At 40.6% G+C, this 20,090-nt stretch overlaps 1 long non-coding RNA gene across 1 annotated transcript in view; it reads right to left on the reverse strand.

The window, feature by feature from the left end:
- The window catches only part of LOC135114450 (uncharacterized), a 151,837-nt gene that overhangs the window by 10,202 nt on the left and 121,545 nt on the right, over positions 1–20,090 (reverse strand). The window contains exon 3 of the long non-coding RNA XR_010275505.1: positions 5,203–5,306. This is a non-coding gene — a long non-coding RNA (uncharacterized LOC135114450). The remainder of the gene's footprint in view (positions 1–5,202; positions 5,307–20,090) is intronic.

Below are 20,090 nucleotides of genomic sequence, written 5' to 3' on the forward strand. Positions count from 1 at the left end.
GAAGAAAACATAATTTTTATCGTATCTGGGACGTGGTCATCCAGTGCTCCAAGGAATACGCCTACAGGCTAATCCTCAAATCCTCCTGGAATAAGCCTACGAGCGGTTTGCAACATGGTTGCCACTATGACAGCTTCCCTCAGGTGGCGCTCACCAAACCCAGCCACGGGCACCACTGTATCAGTTATGAATACATGTGTCTTCGTTGTATGTACGCCACAAAAGCATTTTTTTTTTTTCAGAAAGGGAAAATTATATGAAACAAATTTACCTTGTTACGATCTAAAAAGAAAGTGTCCTCTACATCACTAGTGCTGCTTGCTATTTGACAGTATGGTCCTTTTACAAAAATTGCCTATAAAGAAATTCTCAACAAGGATTAGTAGGAAAGTCTTGCTGGTTAGGCAGTGGTGGGGTGGAGGCCCGCACACAACTCTGCAGGCGCTGGGAATAATCAGCCGCACCGAGGAGGTGAAGAAATTCACAATTTCGAAATGAACTCAAGACTGAATTATGGAAGTTCTCTCGTCACGAAAGTGAGAAATTATATTTGCAGGGGAGAGAGAGAGAGAGAGAGAGAGAGAGAGAGAGAGAGAGAGAGAGAGAGAGAGAGAGAGAGAGAGAGAGAGAGAGAGAGAGAGAGAGAGAGAGAGAGAGAGAATATTAGTGATCTTTTTGCTTTGATTAAGAACAAAGCAAAAAAAGAAAAGAAAAGAAAATTCAAGAAGTAGCGAAAATTTTGTGTGATGTTTGAATTACGGAAGAAATGGTACTATTATTATTATTATTATTATTATTATTATTATTATTATTATTATTATTATTATTATTATTATTACTGTTATTTCTTCTTCTTCTTCTTCTTCTTCTTATTATTATTATTCTTCTTATTATTATTATTATTATTATTATTATTATTATTATTATTATTATTACCATTATTATTATTATTATTATTATTATCATTATTACTACTATTATTATTATCATCATTATTACTAACCTAAAAAGAAACTGCATAAAGATTATAAAACAGCAGAACCACGTCAAGGTTATAAAAAAGTAGAGCCAAGAAAAAAAAAACACTGGATCGGAAATACTAGAGGCGGCTTAGCCAAAGTAAGAAAGGCAGAGTCTCTTCCCTTTTTGCGCCAAAGCCTTCAGACTAACACTGCGAAACAACATCAAGCGAGTCCCATCCCTAGGCACCAGGCGGGCGAGTCGCTGAACAACATCCACCTTACTCTGGCAAGCCGCACACTCGCCGCGTCTCCAACCAATGCAGTGCGAGGCTTCCGAGTTTGAGACCAAACTTAGTTAAGGGAACGAAGAGTAATTGGGAGCAACACTTAATTTCCATCATCATTTATAAACTATAAATGATGCATCTCACATTTTATTCATGAACATAAAAAGATTTTAATGCACTTAAGAAATAAATAAATGAAAAAAATGCACAGCAATTAAAAGTATGTTTGACTACAATGCAAATATATGTATGTTTTTAACACAACTAGTGAGAATGCTTGTAGAAAAAATAAAACAAAAATGAGGAAATGAAAGAGCTGATTGGCCAGCGTATCAAAGGAAAACAGTGTGGTGGGATATCCAGACCTCGTCTGTCAATGATGACGAGTGACTTCACCACTACACAGCAATGTTGATTAACAAACTCTTACATCTGTAGCTTGCTGTGACAGCTGCCACAGCCAAGGATTTGTCTCTCCAGTCTGAAAGATACACGTATAACATTTCAACAAATACGACTCGTGTAAAGTTATATACCACAGGATGTTGAATTTTCACTTTCATGAGGCAAGCATTTGGCGTAGAAAAGGCACATGAATATTAATGTCAAATGTTTATTGTCTGGATGCAATATGATCGAAGTTAATTCAAACATAAAGATATGTTTGGATGAAGTTCCTAAGAAATTTATATGATAAAACATCCAATTTCATACTTGTCGCATCGCATCTGAGATTGAGTTTCACCTTCAAACGCACCCAATCCAGCGCCTTCCTCGCCGCCGGCTGCTCCTCGGCCCATCCTCTCCAGGGACGCCCTTCACCCTGCTGCCCACGTACAGCTGCTCATGTACCACCGCCGCAGATGTGATAGCGCAGCGCTTGACGGAGTACGTGGATACTGCCATACATGCATAACGCTGTCACAGATCACCACTTGCTTCTGCACTGACCCTTAAGAAACGTCGCTGTAAGGCCATTCAACCATCCTTACTCCCCGAGAAAGGCAAATATACTTGGGCACTGATTTTCTCCTTCACTAAATCTATTTTTCAAGGAACGGTATTTAAGTAGCACCCATTAAAAAAGAAAATGTCAAATTGAAGTACCAGTGCTCATCTTTTATAAATCACGTCATACGTTCCCGATCAAGTGTTTCAGTGTTCGCCGTCCCGCAGTTTGAGGCCTTGTTGAAGCTTTGGTCATAAAACTAAAGGAATGAAGCTGATAAGGGATGATGCAGGAGTCTTAAGGCTGTCTTTATACGATCTTTACGTCCTCTAGAGCTATCAAAATACGTTGCACACACACACACACACACATTCTCTCCTCAAACCCCATAAGCCTATCCCCTCACTTCCAGAATTACTCCATCCAACATTCTTCCAAATAATTCAACAGATGACCCTCGCTGCGGGAATCCCAAACTTCCCGCAAAGTAACTCCAGAACGCTAAGATTCATATCTCTCTTTCATCTCTGAGTGGCGAAGAGAAAAGTTTGTCCTTCGACGCCTCACCATCAAAGTTTTCCTGTTGACGCCAGACACAATCTTTCACAAACCTATTTTCTTTTCACCAAACTTTTTTTTCATTTTTTTTAAATATTTTTATACAATGTGGAGTTTAGTGCCTGAAACTGAAAACCGCATGCTCGGTATTTTTTCTAACCTTTTATATTACATGGGGTGTTCTGAGCTATTTTCATTATTTTATCGATCGCTTTCAGTGTCTGCATTAAAACGGGTGAATCGCCGGGCCCGGATCACAGGTGCCATGCAGTAGGTGCTTCGGCTGACAATGAAGGGCGGTGATAATTATAACGAGCGGCAATTCGTCTCAATTCTCCACTTTTCACTGGATCATTTTGACGTCACGTATTTTTACTCTAGTGTTGAACATTTGTCTTTTATCGCCATTTTCAGAGACTATTTTACCCAATTTGCAAGCTTCATGAATTCTGCTGCAGAACACTTTGTAGTCGTATTCTGTTCAAGTAAAAAAGGGGAAATCTCTTTATTAATTAATCTTCTCTTCTGATGAGCTGCCAGGTTCACTGATTCATTCCTCTCTTCTCACGACTTAGTTCACTTTACATCGTGAATATAAATTGACCTTTATTAATAAAACGTTTAATCAGTTACACATTCACTGACATCGACCCGCATACACTGACATTACTCTCTACCTGCTCTTTCATGAATAACATTTGCCTAATGATTTGAATGAAAATAATCAAAATACCATTATAACCCTTAAGCACTTGACAGATACGAAATATCATTCGTACGTAAATGCAACACCAGACTCACAATCAATTCATGCTAATTAAATAAACACTACTTTTCCCTGCTGTTTTTTTTGTTTTTTTTTTCTGTGGAGGAAAATCAACACTCACTCGTCGCTTGCAGAACAGTTGCCAATTCCTGTGAGAGAACTTTGTCAACGCTGTGGACTGGCCGTGAATGTGAAGAAAGTAAAAATACTATTTGTGGTCTGGCAGTCTTCCTATTCTTTACAAGTTACTGTCCAGCATATTTTGTAACGAATTTTCTTTCACTGAGATACATTGCATATAAAAACAAACAACTATTGATTAAGATGAGTATTTTCCCAGACGCCATGCAAATAATGAGGAGTAGAGTTTGTTACAAATTACTTTTCTTTTTTCATCTCTCTCTCTCCTTTTAAAACGTTTTCTAATGAAGAAAGGCGTCAAGTCACTTGCAGTATGAAGCTGTCAATTCCTTTTCTTAGTGTATTTTATGAGTATATTTCCGGTAGAAACGAGCTGAAGACTTTCCATTTTCTGAGTAGTGTGTGTGTGTGTGTGTGTGTGTGTGTGTGTGTGTGTGTGTGTGTGTGTGTGTGTGTGTGTGTGTGTGTGTGTGTGTGTGTGTGTGTGTGTGTGTGTGTGTGTGTGTGTGTGTGTATCCGCAGCTGAGAAAATACACAAAAGACAGAGATGGGCTCCCACGCTTCTTAGTCCCGTGTGATAAATGACATCCTTGGTATTTACAAAGAGACAGTAAAGAGGGATTACAATGATGAGAGAGAGAGAGAGAGAGAGAGAGAGAGAGAGAGAGAGAGAGAGAGAGAGAGAGAGAGAGAGAGAGAGAGAGAGAGAGAGAGAGAGAGAGAAATACAAGGCAAATACTACAGAGACAAATGGATGGTTGGATGAACATTGAGGAAGGGAGCAGATTGCGAGTATATAGATGCTCATCCAGCCATCCGTTCACAGCACAGCGGAACGATCACACTCCATAAAAGGACAGCCCCACTTACGTCCGAGACCATCCTTGGCGCCCCTCGGTATCCTCCCATCCAAGGCACTCCATTCGTCACCACAATCCCTCCTTTCACCATCTACGACCATTTGTCCCCTTATAATTTATAGTGTCGATGGCGCCTCTTATACTGGAGTGAGTTCGCTGCTTTTCTTGCTGTATTATTTTCGTGACTAGATGATCATTTAATCTATTTCTATTGACACTGATCGACGTACTCAATTATTTTGAAAGCTGGTATGTATACATATATACTTTTCCGAGGCTTTTACGTAAAACTGGGTTTAGGTACTGAAGGCACTGTGTTATTAATAGGAACTTACGTAAACTGCTTACAATAATCCATAAATGTTTGGGTTCTAACATTGTCAAAGAATGTCAACTTTTCTGAGATCTCAAAAGCTGTATAACTTTTCTTTTTTCGTTTATCATTTCCAGGATTTCAAATTCTCTGATTTGTTTTTATATTGAAGTAGCGCAGACGGCAATAAACAAACATCATCACAAATTTACATTTTAGATCTGGTAATCTCTACTAGAAAAAAATCAAATGAAAAAAACAAACAAACAAACTGTTCTTACTAAATAGTTACACACCTGCTTACCAAGAGAGTAGCGAAATGAGATACATGGACAAGAAAGAGTCTGACAAACAGGTAGCGCTTACTTAACATGGACGATCATTGTAGAAGGCGCTGCGTCACTCCTCTGCTGAGGTTTGTCCATGCCGGGATGCGGTGAGTGGCCTGACGCCTCACCCACTCTTCACCGCTTCGAAACAAAGGAAAGGAAAACTTTGATCAATGAATTACAAATGTTGTATGTTTTCTGTATGTTTACCTCAGTGTGTGTGTGTGTGTGTGTGTGTGTGTGTGTGTGTGTGTAGTTAATCATGTGAAGCCAAACATGATTTGTTGGTGTTATTAAGATACATAACCAAAGAAAAGACAAGAACGTCGAATTTATTAGATGAAGCGAACACCAGAAAGTAAAAACAAATCAATCTGGGTCATGAGGCAAGATATGTATACTAGTAATCAACAGTTGCAGAAACACTGAACTAAACACGTGGCTGCCGTTTGAAAGGCTGGTGGCGAGTTGGCACACTGTTTCCCTCTCAAGCATAAAGACTCTGTAATCCAAACAACTTCCAGTGACTGTCATTTACCCGTTACCTTTACGAGGTACTTTCAATTCACACGAGGCTCAGTGGAGAGCACAAACCTCTTGACATATATTGCCACAAGGTTTACATTAACGTGTACATGAACATCACGCAGTTCGTGCAAACCAACTTGATTTTTTTAAACTGATATTCCTGTTTGCACTGGGGGACTGTAAAAAGACGCATTAAAATTTCTTTTATAACTGAGTATTTTAAAAAGTAAATGTCTGTAAAAAAGATGTTCAGAAAAGACTCCTGCATTATTAAATTTTAAAAAAATATCAAAAAAATATATTTGAAAAATATATTTGAAAAATTTTACTTGTAAGAATTATCATTTGTTAAAATAAAAACAGAACACTTTTAACAATAGACAAAATTCAATGCAAAAGAAAAAAATAGATACATCCCAGCGGATATAAAGCTGAGCAGCACACTGGAACACATAAATAAACGGAATCTTAAAAAGACAAACTCTATTTACTTCACTACTTTATTCCCAATTTCTTCGGTCAGTAGAAATTAATTGATATTGGAAGCAGTTCTCGAATTGAAAGAAAACAATTAACTGTACGTTTGTCTATCAACTCAACTCTAATTTCTCAGAGGAAATCCAACAGTAAAGGGTGTTTTACGAGAAAAACTGCAAATTTATTTAGGTGCAGAAAGTGGAACTGTTCAAAAGGCCAAATAATCAAGCTACGGAAAGATTGACGACTGAAGGACAGAGAAGATGAAAGGGAACCAAGGAAGGGAACGATTAATGCATGCTGGGAAAAAAAAGAGAAAGAATTAAAAAAGGTGAGTGTTGCAGAGAGAGAGAGAGAGAGAGAGAGAGAGAGAGAGAGAGAGAGAGAGAGAGAGAGAGAGAGATGGTGAGGTGGAAGTGGTAGTTGGTGGGGCCCATTAATTAACCTGGAGTGATCCTCTGAGAAGACGAAGATCCTACCTGAGTAAATATAACCAGAAAGCTTCTCTCTCTCTCTCTCTCTCTCTCTCTCTCTCTCTCTCTCTCTCTCTCTCTCTCTCTCTCTCTCTCTCTCTCTCTCTCTTTCTTTATATATGTCCTCCCTAGCCCTCCTTCTCATATTCATCATCTTCCTCTTTACTCTTCTCCCTTCCTCACCTGATTTCTATCCATTAAAATGCAGAGCTGAACCTGAGCGATCAATTAGAACTTAGCAGAGGAAGGTAGGCGGGAGCGTGGGTCCGGAGAAAAGTGAGGCAGATTGCAGCCGTGGTACGAGTGTAGTATCGTTATTGCTCCTTCCTATTACTGTGCTCCTACTCTTGTTGTTCTTTTCTTCGTGTTTGTGTGTTACAGAGACGTATTTAATTATCCTCTGTCACTATGGAGACTACGGATGTATATATAGACGGGTGAATAGACAGATCTCACACAAAGAGACACACACACACACACACACACACACACACACACACACACACACACACACACACACACACACACACACACACATTTAAATCGACACAAAACCTCCATACTAGATAGAAAAATTGGTGAGCACTTTATAAACAATTCAAAAGTAACTTCTTTCACCTCTCGTTACGTGCTACAGCAGTGATGGTTATCATCTGCATCTATCACAAACTTTCTACTTAATCATCAGATTGCCGACACGTACCACATCTTCCATGCACGTGTCGCTGCGTGGATGTGTTTACGAAAACAATGTTATTTTTCACCGTTTCCCTGAAGGTTTAAAGCCTTCATATTATCGTTTTCTTATTAATATTTTCGAAAATTAGCTTAGGGCGAAGCTAATTAATTGATAATGTGATTAAAAACATCTTAAATAAAATAGGGACGTGACAGGAACATTATGAGAGCACCAATCAGCTGGTGCCCCGCTGAGAGGCTGAAGGAAGCGCGGGGTGTGGCTTCTGAATCAGCGCAGCCTATGACGAGTATAGTTGGCACCTGTGAGTTTTCAGCCTAACGTCTATCTAGTCTATCAGTGTTTAAACTGTCTATTAATACTCTCTCTCTCTCTCTCTCTCTCTCTCTGTGTGTGTGTGCGTGCGTGTGTGTGTGTGTGTGTGTGTGTTTGTGTGTGTGTGTGTGTGTTGGTAGGTGTGTGTGGGTGTGACAGAGAGAGAGAGAGAGAGAGAGAGAGAGAGAGAGAGAGAGAGAGAGAGAGAGAGAGAGAGAGAGAGAGAGAGAAGCGATGGAATACAGTCACTATATTTTTCAGCCCCGGTGCCACACAGAGGGCAGGTCTCCTCTGACCCGTAAAGAACACGCGAGTTGGAATAATTTCATGACTTCACACATTTACACCACTTAACCTTTTATCAGCACGCTTGTTTTCATTACCTACACAATTATGGTTCACTGGAAATATACCTTTAGCGAAATTAAATAATAATAGTTTCATTTGTGGGACGGTGGGCTGCTATTGGTGGTGGTGGTGGTGATGGTGGTGGTGGCAATGGTGGTGGTGGTGGTGGTGGGATGCTTGGCCGTGATTAAAATGCACAGTCACGCGATATTATGGAGGCAAAAGTGTGAAAACATTTATGCTACCTGTTTTTAGATTTTTCAGAGGAACCGTGATTTCCGGCAGTATAAAGTGATTTCATTGTTGTATTTTTTATTTTTTTTTCGTATTTTTTTGTAGAGACGGCAATCCTTGGAAAGCAACTTTAATTTCGCGTGTCTGGGAGGCGGGAAAAGGAAGAGGCGCTAAATGCATAATACATGTATATCCAAAAAAGTAGTTTGCCTCTTCTCCAAAACTTATTTTTTTAGCAGAAAATATGCAAAACAGTTACGCCTTTTGCTACACCTAATTACGAAACCCTTGGCGCATGTAATTAAAATAATGTTGCTTCTGTTTTTATAAAGAAAATATTTAAATGGCACAGGCAAGCTACTTCATGCAAACACAGCGCAATAAGCATAATGGCAAGTTGTCGCCGCCGCCTGCCGCCGCCTCCTGGCCACCACGTGCTCCCACCCTCGCCGGCGCCGTCGTTTGGGTATCTAGTTAAACATTCCGAATTCATCCACAAACTCCAACTTTTTGTCACACTGGTTAGTCCAGGCGACCGAAAAAGAGCGCGACATATATCCCTCGTCACACGCTGCACAACTTTTTAACGAGCAATTCCGGCGCCAGAATAAAAGTTGACTCTTCCGCATCAGTCTCTCTCTCTCTCTCTCTCTCTCTCCTCTCTCTCTCTCTCTCTCTCTCTCTCTCTCTCTCTCTCTCTCTCTCTCTCTCAGTCATAAAAAAAAATAGTAATAAAAATAACTTCCACAACAACTGCAAAAACAACGACAAGAAATTTTTAAGAATACTAATATATAAATCGAACAAAACAATGAATTATTTCTTTCTCTGAGTCTCCGAAAATAAAACATGTGACGATCATTATTCCCAAGAACTTCAGACACTTGGGACGCAGAGGAGAGCCAGCGAGCGGAGCGTCTGGTAACATTACACAACACATAATTTGCGCTCTTAAGACGTTGGCAATTGATAACTTTCATTTCACTCAAAATTAATGAATACAATAAGACGTCAATAACAAGCAAATTGAGTAATTAACACTGTCTTAAACATTTCCCCTTGTCTGTCTTATGATATGACAAACGAAATATGTGTGTAAATAAATAAATAAATAAATAAACAAAAGGAAAAAAAATGGCCCCAGCTAGAACTCGTTGCCTGAGTCACACATATACATATTAAGCACCCAGAGTGAGGAGCAGGTGTGGGTCACTACTGTCAAGGTTAAACATACCTACGTGGCTTCCCTTGTATCAGCCGACAGGGAGGAGATGGTGGGGGGGGGGTGGTGGCAAACAGAAACACACACACACACACACACACACACACACACACACACAAGGCACAGTGATATGGAATAAATACGACACACATTATTGACGAGACAGTCTTTCATACGCTTCCCACTGTCCGTGTGTACAGAGAGCAAGAACGATTAGAAATAATGAAAAGGGCGATGTGGAGTCCCGAACAGAGCAGAGGGCGTGTAAATAAAATATCCTGGAGACGGAAGTATGCTAACTACACGGTAAAAAAGTAGTGAATGTCGCCGTATTTGAGTGTTGGACTAATTCGACAGGAGTTTCATTAATGTCCCTCTTTATCACGTCAGGCCTTGTCGCGGTTCTCCACACTTCGGCGCAGTATTCTATCTAAGTAGCGAGTCGAGATCTGTTTTTTTTTTTTTTTTTTTTTGTGTGTGTGTGTGTGTATGTGAATTGTTCTCAAATCACAGGCAATTTGATGTATACCGTATGCACGTAACTTTTCTCTTTGTATTTTCTCTTTCCTCTAACTTTTCTCTCTTTTCTCTTTTCTGTAACGTTTTCTTTCTCTTTACTCTTTTCTGTAACTTTTCCTTTCTCTTTTCCCTTTTCACGTAACTTTTTTTTCTATTTTTTTCTTTTCTGTGACTCTTTTTTCTATTTCCTCTTTTCGATGGAAGGAATTTTTCATTTTATGGCTATACTGACGTGAACAGTGACCGTGACATTTCTTCCTCCTAATTTCATTTCTATTATCATAAATTATTCGATCACCTGTATTGCCAAAAGAATTAAAGGATAGGAACTAAATGCTTAAATGACGTACATTTTACAGCAGCGAAAATTACGGCATATTGAAGAGACTTGGTGGGATACGCCTGAATTTCTGAAAGGGCATCTTGTTTTTAGAATCAACGAAACAATTTAATGGTAATGAATAATGCGCTGACTCCACCCAAGATAGTGTAGCTGTAAGAACCTTAACCACCAAGTACTACAACTAATTCCAATACAGTGAAAGTAACAACGGACTCAAACCAGCCACGGCAGTCCTGGTGAAATAGCAGTGCAGGTATGTTGATTTAAGTATCCAAAGCTAATGACATTCAGACCCCCTCCCAAATTCACCAGCTCCTTCATACCGGATCGCTGGCCGAAAACCCGAGGGTCGCATCTAAACGCAGAGAAATTTCATATACAAAAAGATTCGAGAATTCACGAAACGAAATAACGCCACTTACCTCATCGTGTATGCCGGCAACCTTTCCTCGTGGTCAGCCAACGTACGCATTGAGTACAGAAATAAGCCTAAAGGGATACCGCGATCCATTTGGTGGGATCATGTGATAGATGTGAAATTCATACCGCAAATAGGCCGCCTGGATGGGGTCCAGTGTTCAGCTTTATCTGATATTCCATGCCGTGATATTCTCAGTTGCATCTCTCTTCCCCTGCAACACTCCACAACTCTGGCTCACGATCACCTTCACTCAATTCTCTGCCTGACCTGCCGTCTTTTACCATCCCTAGGCTGCCGTTCCTTTACTGTGATTGTGCCTGCAGTGCACGCCGCACATCAAGCCACACGTACCTATGAAGAATTTTCGAGAAATCTTAACAGAGTAGCCTGTAGGAGAGAGAGAGAGAGAGAGAGAGAGAGAGAGAGAGAGAGAGAGAGAGAGAGAGAGAGAGAGAGAGAGATACTTATTCAGCCGCTATAATGGTGTTTGCCTGGGGTGACCTTAAAATTAATGCCCCGGTTTCATTACCTTGGCAGTATTGATTTATGCTCCTTCCTTCACCCTCCTTCCCCATCCTTCCCTCCCTCCATCACTCCCTTCCGCCCACCTCGCTCCTTCAGCTCTCTTTCTTCCGCCCACTCGTCCTCTCTAAATATGACATTATTCTTTCCACTTATATTATGCTCTTGTGTTATAATCTTCCGTGTGTGTGTGTGTATGTGTGTGTGTGTGTGAGCAGGATGACGCCCGAGGCTTATTTCATATCACTATTTTTTAACGTGTTTTTCGAGGGATGAGCACACTATTTCTTAATCCTTTTTCCCACATCCAAACTCGCATGTAAGTTTAAACCTTTTCATGGCCATACCTAAGTTCCTCATGGCTCGCCGCTCCCCTGCCCTGTTGTTTTCCTTAATCTCTCTCTCCCTCTGTCTCCCTGCACTTGCTAAGAACTCCGCCGAGGTATTTGAAGTCTTTCCACCCTCCCCACATTTTCTTTACTAAGCCCGGTGTTTCAGGTTTGCATTTCCAACAACATTTTTCGCGTACACAAAATTTAGTAAACGGAAAAAAAAAGAAAAAAAAGGAAAACACATAATATTTTCATGGCCAGCTTTTCGCCCGCCTGCCTGTCTGTCCGTACGTCATTCTTTCCATTCTCTTCACCTGCGTTTCTCCTTTTTCTCCTCCCAGAAATATATCCCACTGAGGCTCTCGGTAGCCGCAGAAAACGGTGGCCAGAATCTCAACACTATCACAACACCCCCCAAAACAACACTGGGCCGCCAGCCACAACACTCTCCGGAATGAAAGGGAGAGAACCACAGAACCGGACGCGCTCTCTCAATAATAACAAGCACCGGGGAGAAGAGAGAGAGAGAGAGAGAGAGAGAGAGAGAGAGAGAGAGAGAGAGAGAGAGAGAGAGAGAGAGAGAGAGAGAGAGAGAGAGAGAGAGAGGAGTCGGTATAAGTTTTCCAAGCCACTGAATCTGATTATGCCAATCGCTTTCGCTTACTTACTTTCGAACATGAATAGTAAGGTAACTCCGCACTGGGATCTCTCTCTCTCTCTCTCTCTCTCTCTCTCTCTCTCTCTCTCTCTCTCTCTCTCTCTCTCTCTCTCTCTCTCTCTCTCTAAATTTCTTTCTCTCTCTCTGGTGAGCATGACGTTCCTGCTTTACCCAATCTCGCAGCATCCCTATGTAAGTTACAGCAGTGATATCAAAGCTGCACGTCATGGCAAGCAAAAAATTGATTCATTGTTTTATTAAAAATGTTCTGCAAAACCACCAGATTCATTAAGCTCTTGAACAGAATAGAGTATCTCGTATTCAGTTTGGTTTTCGAAGAAAAGATCACATCATTTCTTGTCTGGTTACATCAGGTGAATGTGACTTTTGGAATAGTACTATTGAAAAAAAAAAGTTTATATCAAAACAACAACTTTTCGTCATCTTTTTTTTCTCTCATTATAAAGTATAAAGCACATTATCATTTACGAATGCCAAATGAAATACCTTACAAGTCAATTTGTAAAAACTGCGTCAGAAAACCTCATGTCTCTGTGTCTTGATTATCTTTTCTTCTTATCAGTCACCAAGGCTATCTGCGTCGATTTCTACCTGTGTTATTCTAAACATGGGGTATGCAAACAATACTTACAATGATTTGCTATTAACATATATGTCCTGATTTTGTATTCCAGTACCGTAACGTTGTCACTTTTTTACTGCATCATCGTTCAACTAAATGTTAATTGGAGAACTGAATCATGAACAAAAGTAATGGATTGGTGTAAATAATGTAGAAAAATTATGCAGAAAACTACGGTTATGTTCTTTTGTCACTATACCGGGAAAGATGTAAGGGTGCAGCAATCTTTTCCTGCTGTAGACCACCCAGGGCCGCTATTAGCGGCAGGTGCCGCCACTGGCCGGGGCTGCCGGGGCGGCGAGCAGAAGCATCACGTGCTGCCCATGACGTCAGAACAAAGGCCCATTGTCAAGAACACTATTGTTTTGCGCCTGTGCCGCGCCTCTTGGAGCCACTTGTTTAAAGAAGAGTGGAGAACGCCTACCAACACATTGTTTTAAAAAGAAATATTAAAACTATACTTGTGCACAACGATATATATATATATATATATATATATATATATATATATATATATATATATATATATATATATATATATATATATATATATATATATATATATATATATATATATATATATATATATTCTTTTTTCCATGTTTTGTATTTAAGTATATGTAATGTTGGTGATAAAACTAATTTCCGGATTATATTCAGAACTTGGATGTTTTACAGATGCTCTGTAAAATCTACCAGAAAAATAGTTTTCAAAATTTACTTAAAACATTACAGGTCCTTTACATCCTTCCCAACTCATATGATTTTCGAATTTTTAAATGTAGTTCAGTATTACCTGTTTCTAAAATGTGTTTATGTTCACTTCAAAGGTTTGGTGTCGAAGGGAACATGTTCCAATTAAGCATGAAATGGTCGTTCGTTAACATATATTTCTTTTTAAAATAGTCTTTCATTAGTAGACATTTTGTAATGTGGGTGACAATGTGGGAGACAAAATGAAGGTTGTCACTTGACAAGCACCGAGTTACATATTAATAATGGAAACATTTTTTGTTTGATGTCTCTTTTTGTTCAATTTCAGTAATCTATTCCCAGTGAAAGGTGAGAAAAATTACAAAATTATAAAGTAAGGCGATGAAATGATATACAGAAGGTGGATTCAGGAGGGCAGAGGGTTCCTGTTTTCAGAGTGAGCCTCACATACTGGAGGGATTAACACCCGTGGAGGAGAGAAGGGTGAGAGAACTATTGGAGGTGCAGAATGAAAGGACGTGAAAGGGGACCAGGAAAGGAGGTGTTTTCAGTGCAGCCGTGGGATGCCTGCGAGCTGGGGCAACACCCAGGATGTGAGGGGCCTGGGGGCCTGGGCTGCTTGGCGCTGCCATTATCAACCTCATACCATGTCAATATATTGGCCGATATATATATATATATATATATATATATATATATATATATATATATATATATATATATATATATATATATATATATATATATATATATATATATATATATATATATATATATATATATATATATATATATATATATATATATATATATTATGTTATAAAAATGTGAAAATTATTTTGAAACAAAGAAAATATTCTTGCAACTTCCTCAAGCCTCAGTACTCATACTCTCATGCAACACAATCCAAACATAAAGGAAATATTCCATATCCTTATCCGTCGGAGATTAGTGCTTTAAGACTATTCTTATCCGCTGAGTTTACTCAAAAGTTAGGTTCCTTCAATGTGTCCTTCGAGTGTAGTGTACACAAAACAGCAAAAGTGTAGCCGACACAGTAACGCTGCTGCCGAGGACGCCGAGGCAAACAGCACCCAGCATTAGGCAGCGGCAAGTACACAACTGCAGCGCGGCCTCAAAGGTGCACGAGAACAGAGTAAACCATCCGCGCCAGAATGAAATAAAAAATTCATATTATCTGCGAATAATGAGCTCCTCCTTCCGGAAGGGCGGAGGCGAGTGCTGTTTGGGAGGGAAGCGAAGCGAGGCATGAGAAGCAAGGCTTGCAGCTGGATGGTACTTCGAAAAAAATATGTTTACAAAGTGAATTGCTGCTGTTTCTCTCTCGAAGCACATTTCCAAAATTATTCCCTTTGTGGTAAGCAAAATAGAAAAAAAAAGATAAAAAGAAAAAACTATTCCCTTAGGAAAGAACGAAAAGAAATGGTCGTGGAGTTCTGGAATAATGAATGAAGTCGACAGCGGCTCAAAGGAAGAGGAAAGCTTGAGACTTCATGAGGAGTAAAGGTACCTGCTCCCCTTAACGGCTTACCAGAATTACTGATGGTACAGACTGAAGTATTTATTATCAAACTGATACTAAAAGACGTACGCGTGGAGACTAACACAACCACAGAACATCTCCTCTTCACTCCTCCCTCCCACACACACACACACACACACACACACACACACACACACACACACATACACACAATCTCTCTCTCTCTCTCTCTCTCTCTCTCTCTCTCTCTCTCTCTCTCTCTCTCTCTCTCTCTCTCTCTCTCTCTCTCTCTCTCTCTCTCTCTCTCTCGGTTTTAAGGTAAAAATAGGTTTCTGCATCTATAAAAAAAAAAAAAAAAATCTGCTGAGTGAATGTTTTTCCTATTGTTTTCACTCCTTACCGTCGCCAATTGATATCAGTCTTTAAGTGGCACAGGTCGCATGTCTTGAGATCCGGCACTCGTCAAACCACCCCCCGTGGCGGTACATTCAGGGAAGAGAAAATTAAAAAATGTTAACAACCGAGCTATAAATTTTTTTTTCAGCAAGAGACCGGATCCGTGGCTTGAAACACTCCAGCCTGGTCCGATAACTTACCAAGAAGCGACCAAGTTATGGTTTTTACTGATCTAGGATACTGAGAGAACCACTTCTCTAATGAGCAGACACGGTGAGGTGAGGCAACGCTACCTGCTCTACTCTCATTAAGCGGAGCAAGGCGAGTTTTGGAGCAGAAGCTTGGTGAAAGTGGGCAGCCTCGCGTGGGGGAGCTCAGCTTTCCCGCACTCAGGCCCGTGCCAGTGTTTGTCAAGGTCAAAAGGTGTATGTTGGCACAGCAAACATCTTACAAAGAGAAAACAGCATTTCCAGGATAAATCTGAGAGATCAGTGTCATCATTTTCCACGTAAAATCCACGCTCTTACATACTTTCTTCAGAATCTTTTACCAAGATCTTATACGTCCAACAGGGCCGCCAAATGATGTTAGTCCGTACTCCATTTTATGTCTACCGCAAAAAATGGGAACATAGTTACATCCCGAGAGAATTTTATTTGCTGCCTTTTATTTCCTTATTTCTCGTTTCTAAAAGGGCTGCCAAGCGTAGAGAAGCAGGAGCAGCGAGGCAGCGAGGTCTGGCGGTGACGTGTGTCAAGACCACCAGCACGTCACCTTCAAGGAACAGTAATATCTGACTGAAGGAAGCAGTATACACCGGGGATACACAGCAGAATACATCGTCCTGGCTATCTGGAACTGTTGCTGCTTCATGAACGCAAAATCGGCAGAATTATGTCGATAGCAGGCGAGCCAGTTCTCTTTCATGCATTCATAACAAAGGCATTAGTACAAGCAGCTGCTCTCGACTAGACTCAACGAATGAATAACTGATAGTAAGTACTGAATGTGATATGAATAGTATTAATACATTAGACATGAACTCAGACCTTCCTAAATGAATATTCAGCCCTCACTGCTCATCTTCATAGGAGCGAAAACAAAAACATGAGCTTGAAAAGGAAAGGAACGAGAGAAGCAAGCAGAATCTTCGCCCCGGAAGATGGTTACGGAAGAAGGGAAGGGAAAGGGTAGAACTGTAAGATCCCGGTGGAGCATCGAAAACCCTGCTGCCCATGTCTCACCATTCCTCGGAGCCCTGGCAACATATATCCCCTTGCCAAATTTACGAGACAAATAGGAAAGGCAAGGTTAGTTACGAGCCGTGTAGGGGGAGGAGGTGGTCGCATAGGGAGGCTCGGGGGAAGGGAAGGAGTGTTCAGTCTCAATGAGAAAGGTGACGTGGGTGTTTTGAATGAGCCAAGACAAGTCGCGCTGAAACGGATGAACGTGAAAGAGGGAGCGAGGCAGCGGTAGTAAGTCAGAACAAGGTAAGAATTCTTAGGCTATTAAAAGTTCGCTGAAATGCAATCCGGAAATTAAAGTGCTGATGAAACTTGTCTTTAAAAATGTACACAAGAAAGTAAGACTGCCAGTAATTAGCGCTCACTGCATGGAGTTGGCAGAGACGTAACGCTAGTGTGTGTGGCCAACCATCCTAGCGCTTCATAAATGTAACTCGCAATCTCCCCGCCCCCCTTATCTATCAGTCTATAGGTGTGCCCTCAAGCGCGGCGACCCCTGGGAGAACAGCACGCGCACGCCACTTTGTAGTTATCGAACACAGCTCCCAGAGGATTGGTCAGAGGAGGCAGCTCCACGATATTAGATTAGCCCGCGACTTGCCTTTCCACCTCAGACCCTACTTGCCTTGCCGACACACACACACACACACACACACACACACACACACACACGCGCGTACGCACATACATACATATTTAATTAGAAGATCAGTAAAGCCGTGGCAGACAGACTAATAAAGCAACCAACAATATTTTCCATAATCCATGAAATTAGTTATACAGTGATGAGCAAAACAAATCATCAGCTCTCTCTCTCTCTCTCTGAAGCACAAATGGCATGGAAACTGTTAATGGCGCTTACGAAAGAAAAATTACGTAATTCTCGCAGCCAAACAATTAGTTAGTCGTATCTTCTGAATTAGAGGTGTTCTTGACTCCTTCACGCGGGCATAACAGCCACCAATCCCCGCCTTACTAGTCTATATATAACTGCCATTGAATATACACACATCGCATTAGGCTGCGTCTAAAAATAATTCATAATCCCTACACCGCAAGTTGAAAAGACTGTTGATTACGTTTAGTTCAGATGAATCCTTTGTCTCGTTCAGCTTTCATTTTGACGAAGCGAACAGACGCTTACAATGCATAAGTGAAATAGGATGGCTTTAGCGGGATGTGTGTGTGTGTGTGTGTGTGTGTGTGTATGAGGGTCAGTGAATGATCAAGTTTGGGTGTCAGTGTTACAGTTTCAACACTAAAGGCTTCCCTGCAAACTCGTCCAGAGTAAACTACATCGACAGTCAAAGGCTTGGTTCCTCTCGCAGTGTGTGACCCGTTGTGGAGCAGGGAGGCGCTGGCAGAAGCGGTCCGTGCTGCCTGTTGTCCCATTTGTTCTTAAAGGAGTTAAAGTGAATGAGAATGGCTTAGTATGAGTCATTTATCTAAAGGCTGACATCATTATCGCAGGTGGTAGCCGAATTAGCGTTCGTAAATTGTCATCGCCTCGCTGTTTTTGTTTTTCGTCTCTTCTGCAGACACGTCGTTACGAGTTCGCAAATTATTCATTAAGACTGATGAATGCTAATTTGTCTTACAACATTGCAAAACTGACTGCTGTTTCTTCCCTCGAGCTTAGTAAAGTGGTTCAGTGCCCTTTTAGAATATAATTACGGACACAAATGAAAGGAAAATTAGTAATTGAGCAGTCTAAATACATTAGTGACTATTTCTTTTTTTGTTCAGTAAAATCTTGAGTGATTAAAATGTCAGAGTCACACTGTCACAACCAAACAAAAGGTTAATAACTCTCAGGGAACCGGCGTTCTTATGCAGACTAGCAAAGCGAACACACACACACACACACACACACACACACACACACACACACACACACACACACACACACACACACACAGGTCGGCACACTCTCAGCATAATACAGAATATCTTCTTTAGTTAATATTGCTGTGAAATATGTAACGAGTCAGTGAATATCCTTAGTGAAACGCTGACAGGAAGTCATTATCAATTGATTTCGTGGAATGTGAATGAACTAAAGGAAACGATTCAACTGGTGACACATAATTTGTTACGAATTGAAAAGATTACATTAGTGTATCTATTTACCTCACCTCCTCTCTCTCTCTCTCTCTCTCTCTCTCTCTCTCTCTCTCTCTCTCTCTCTCTCTCTCTCTCTCTCTCTCTCTCTCTCTCTCTCTCTCTCTCTCTCTCTCTCTCTCTCTCTCTCTCTCTCTCTCTCTTTCCAGTGACATATGATAAAAATACAAAGGTATAAATAAGAATCGTATTTGTAGAAGTGGATGTCATTAATAACAATTATGAATAATTAAATAAGTTGGAGAGAGAGAGAGAGAGAGAGAGAGAGAGAGAGAGAGAGAGAGAGAGAGAGAGAGAGAGAGAGAGAGAGAGAGAGAGAGAGAGAGAGAGAGAGAGAGAGAGAACGCTGAACTTTCTGAATCATTCCCTCTTTCCAAAACTTGTCGCGGGATTATAAGGAGAAATCTTTTATTCCATTCGCGAGGAATTCGTGTTCCAGTTAAAGATCAAAGACAACATCGCATGAATTTTTTTGAGGTTACGCTTATGTCACAACAAAGGTACGAAAGTTAAAAACAAACACGAGGCACTGAAAACATTTTTACGAAACACAGATTAGAAGGCTGGTATATAAAAAGATGTAAATGTCAGTAAAATTATTCATTGTTTCCAGAAGGTCTAGTAAAACGATTTGACTTAAGGAGAACAACAACAAACAAGCTGTATTGCAAGGATTGTCGTCTACTCTAAGGCCCAATAATTGTGGCCCGGAGCGTAGGTATCGCGGCGGCAAGATGTCAAGGTGGTTTGGTTGGCTGATGCAGGTCTGGTGCAGCGAGGTGGCAGACGCGGGGAACGGCCGGAGACTATTCCGCCGCAGAAGTCTGACAAAAATGTTTAATTATAAAAGTGAGATTGAAAGTACACACACACACACACACACACACACACACACACACACACACACACACACACACACATACAATCTTTCCTTTCCTTTCCACGTAGTCTATTCCTCCACTTTCATCATCCCATCTATCCTGCTTCTTCCACAAGTCTTCCATGAATAACTACATAATTACCTGGTTCTTCATTTTCTCCTCCGGGCAAGACTAATACTATTGCAGGCTCTCGTAAGCAACACAGTTTTCACAGAAGAGGATGGGCGCCCACACTAACAAAGTATCCAATCCGTTTTTCTTTATTTCTCTCTATAAAACCAGTGTTGTGTAAGTTTTTCATTAGCTTCCTAAAAACACTTTATTCCCTTTAAT

The sequence above is a fragment of the Scylla paramamosain genome, chromosome 27 (assembly GCF_035594125.1).
Source record: "Scylla paramamosain isolate STU-SP2022 chromosome 27, ASM3559412v1, whole genome shotgun sequence".
Lineage (NCBI taxonomy): Eukaryota > Metazoa > Arthropoda > Malacostraca > Decapoda > Portunidae > Scylla > Scylla paramamosain.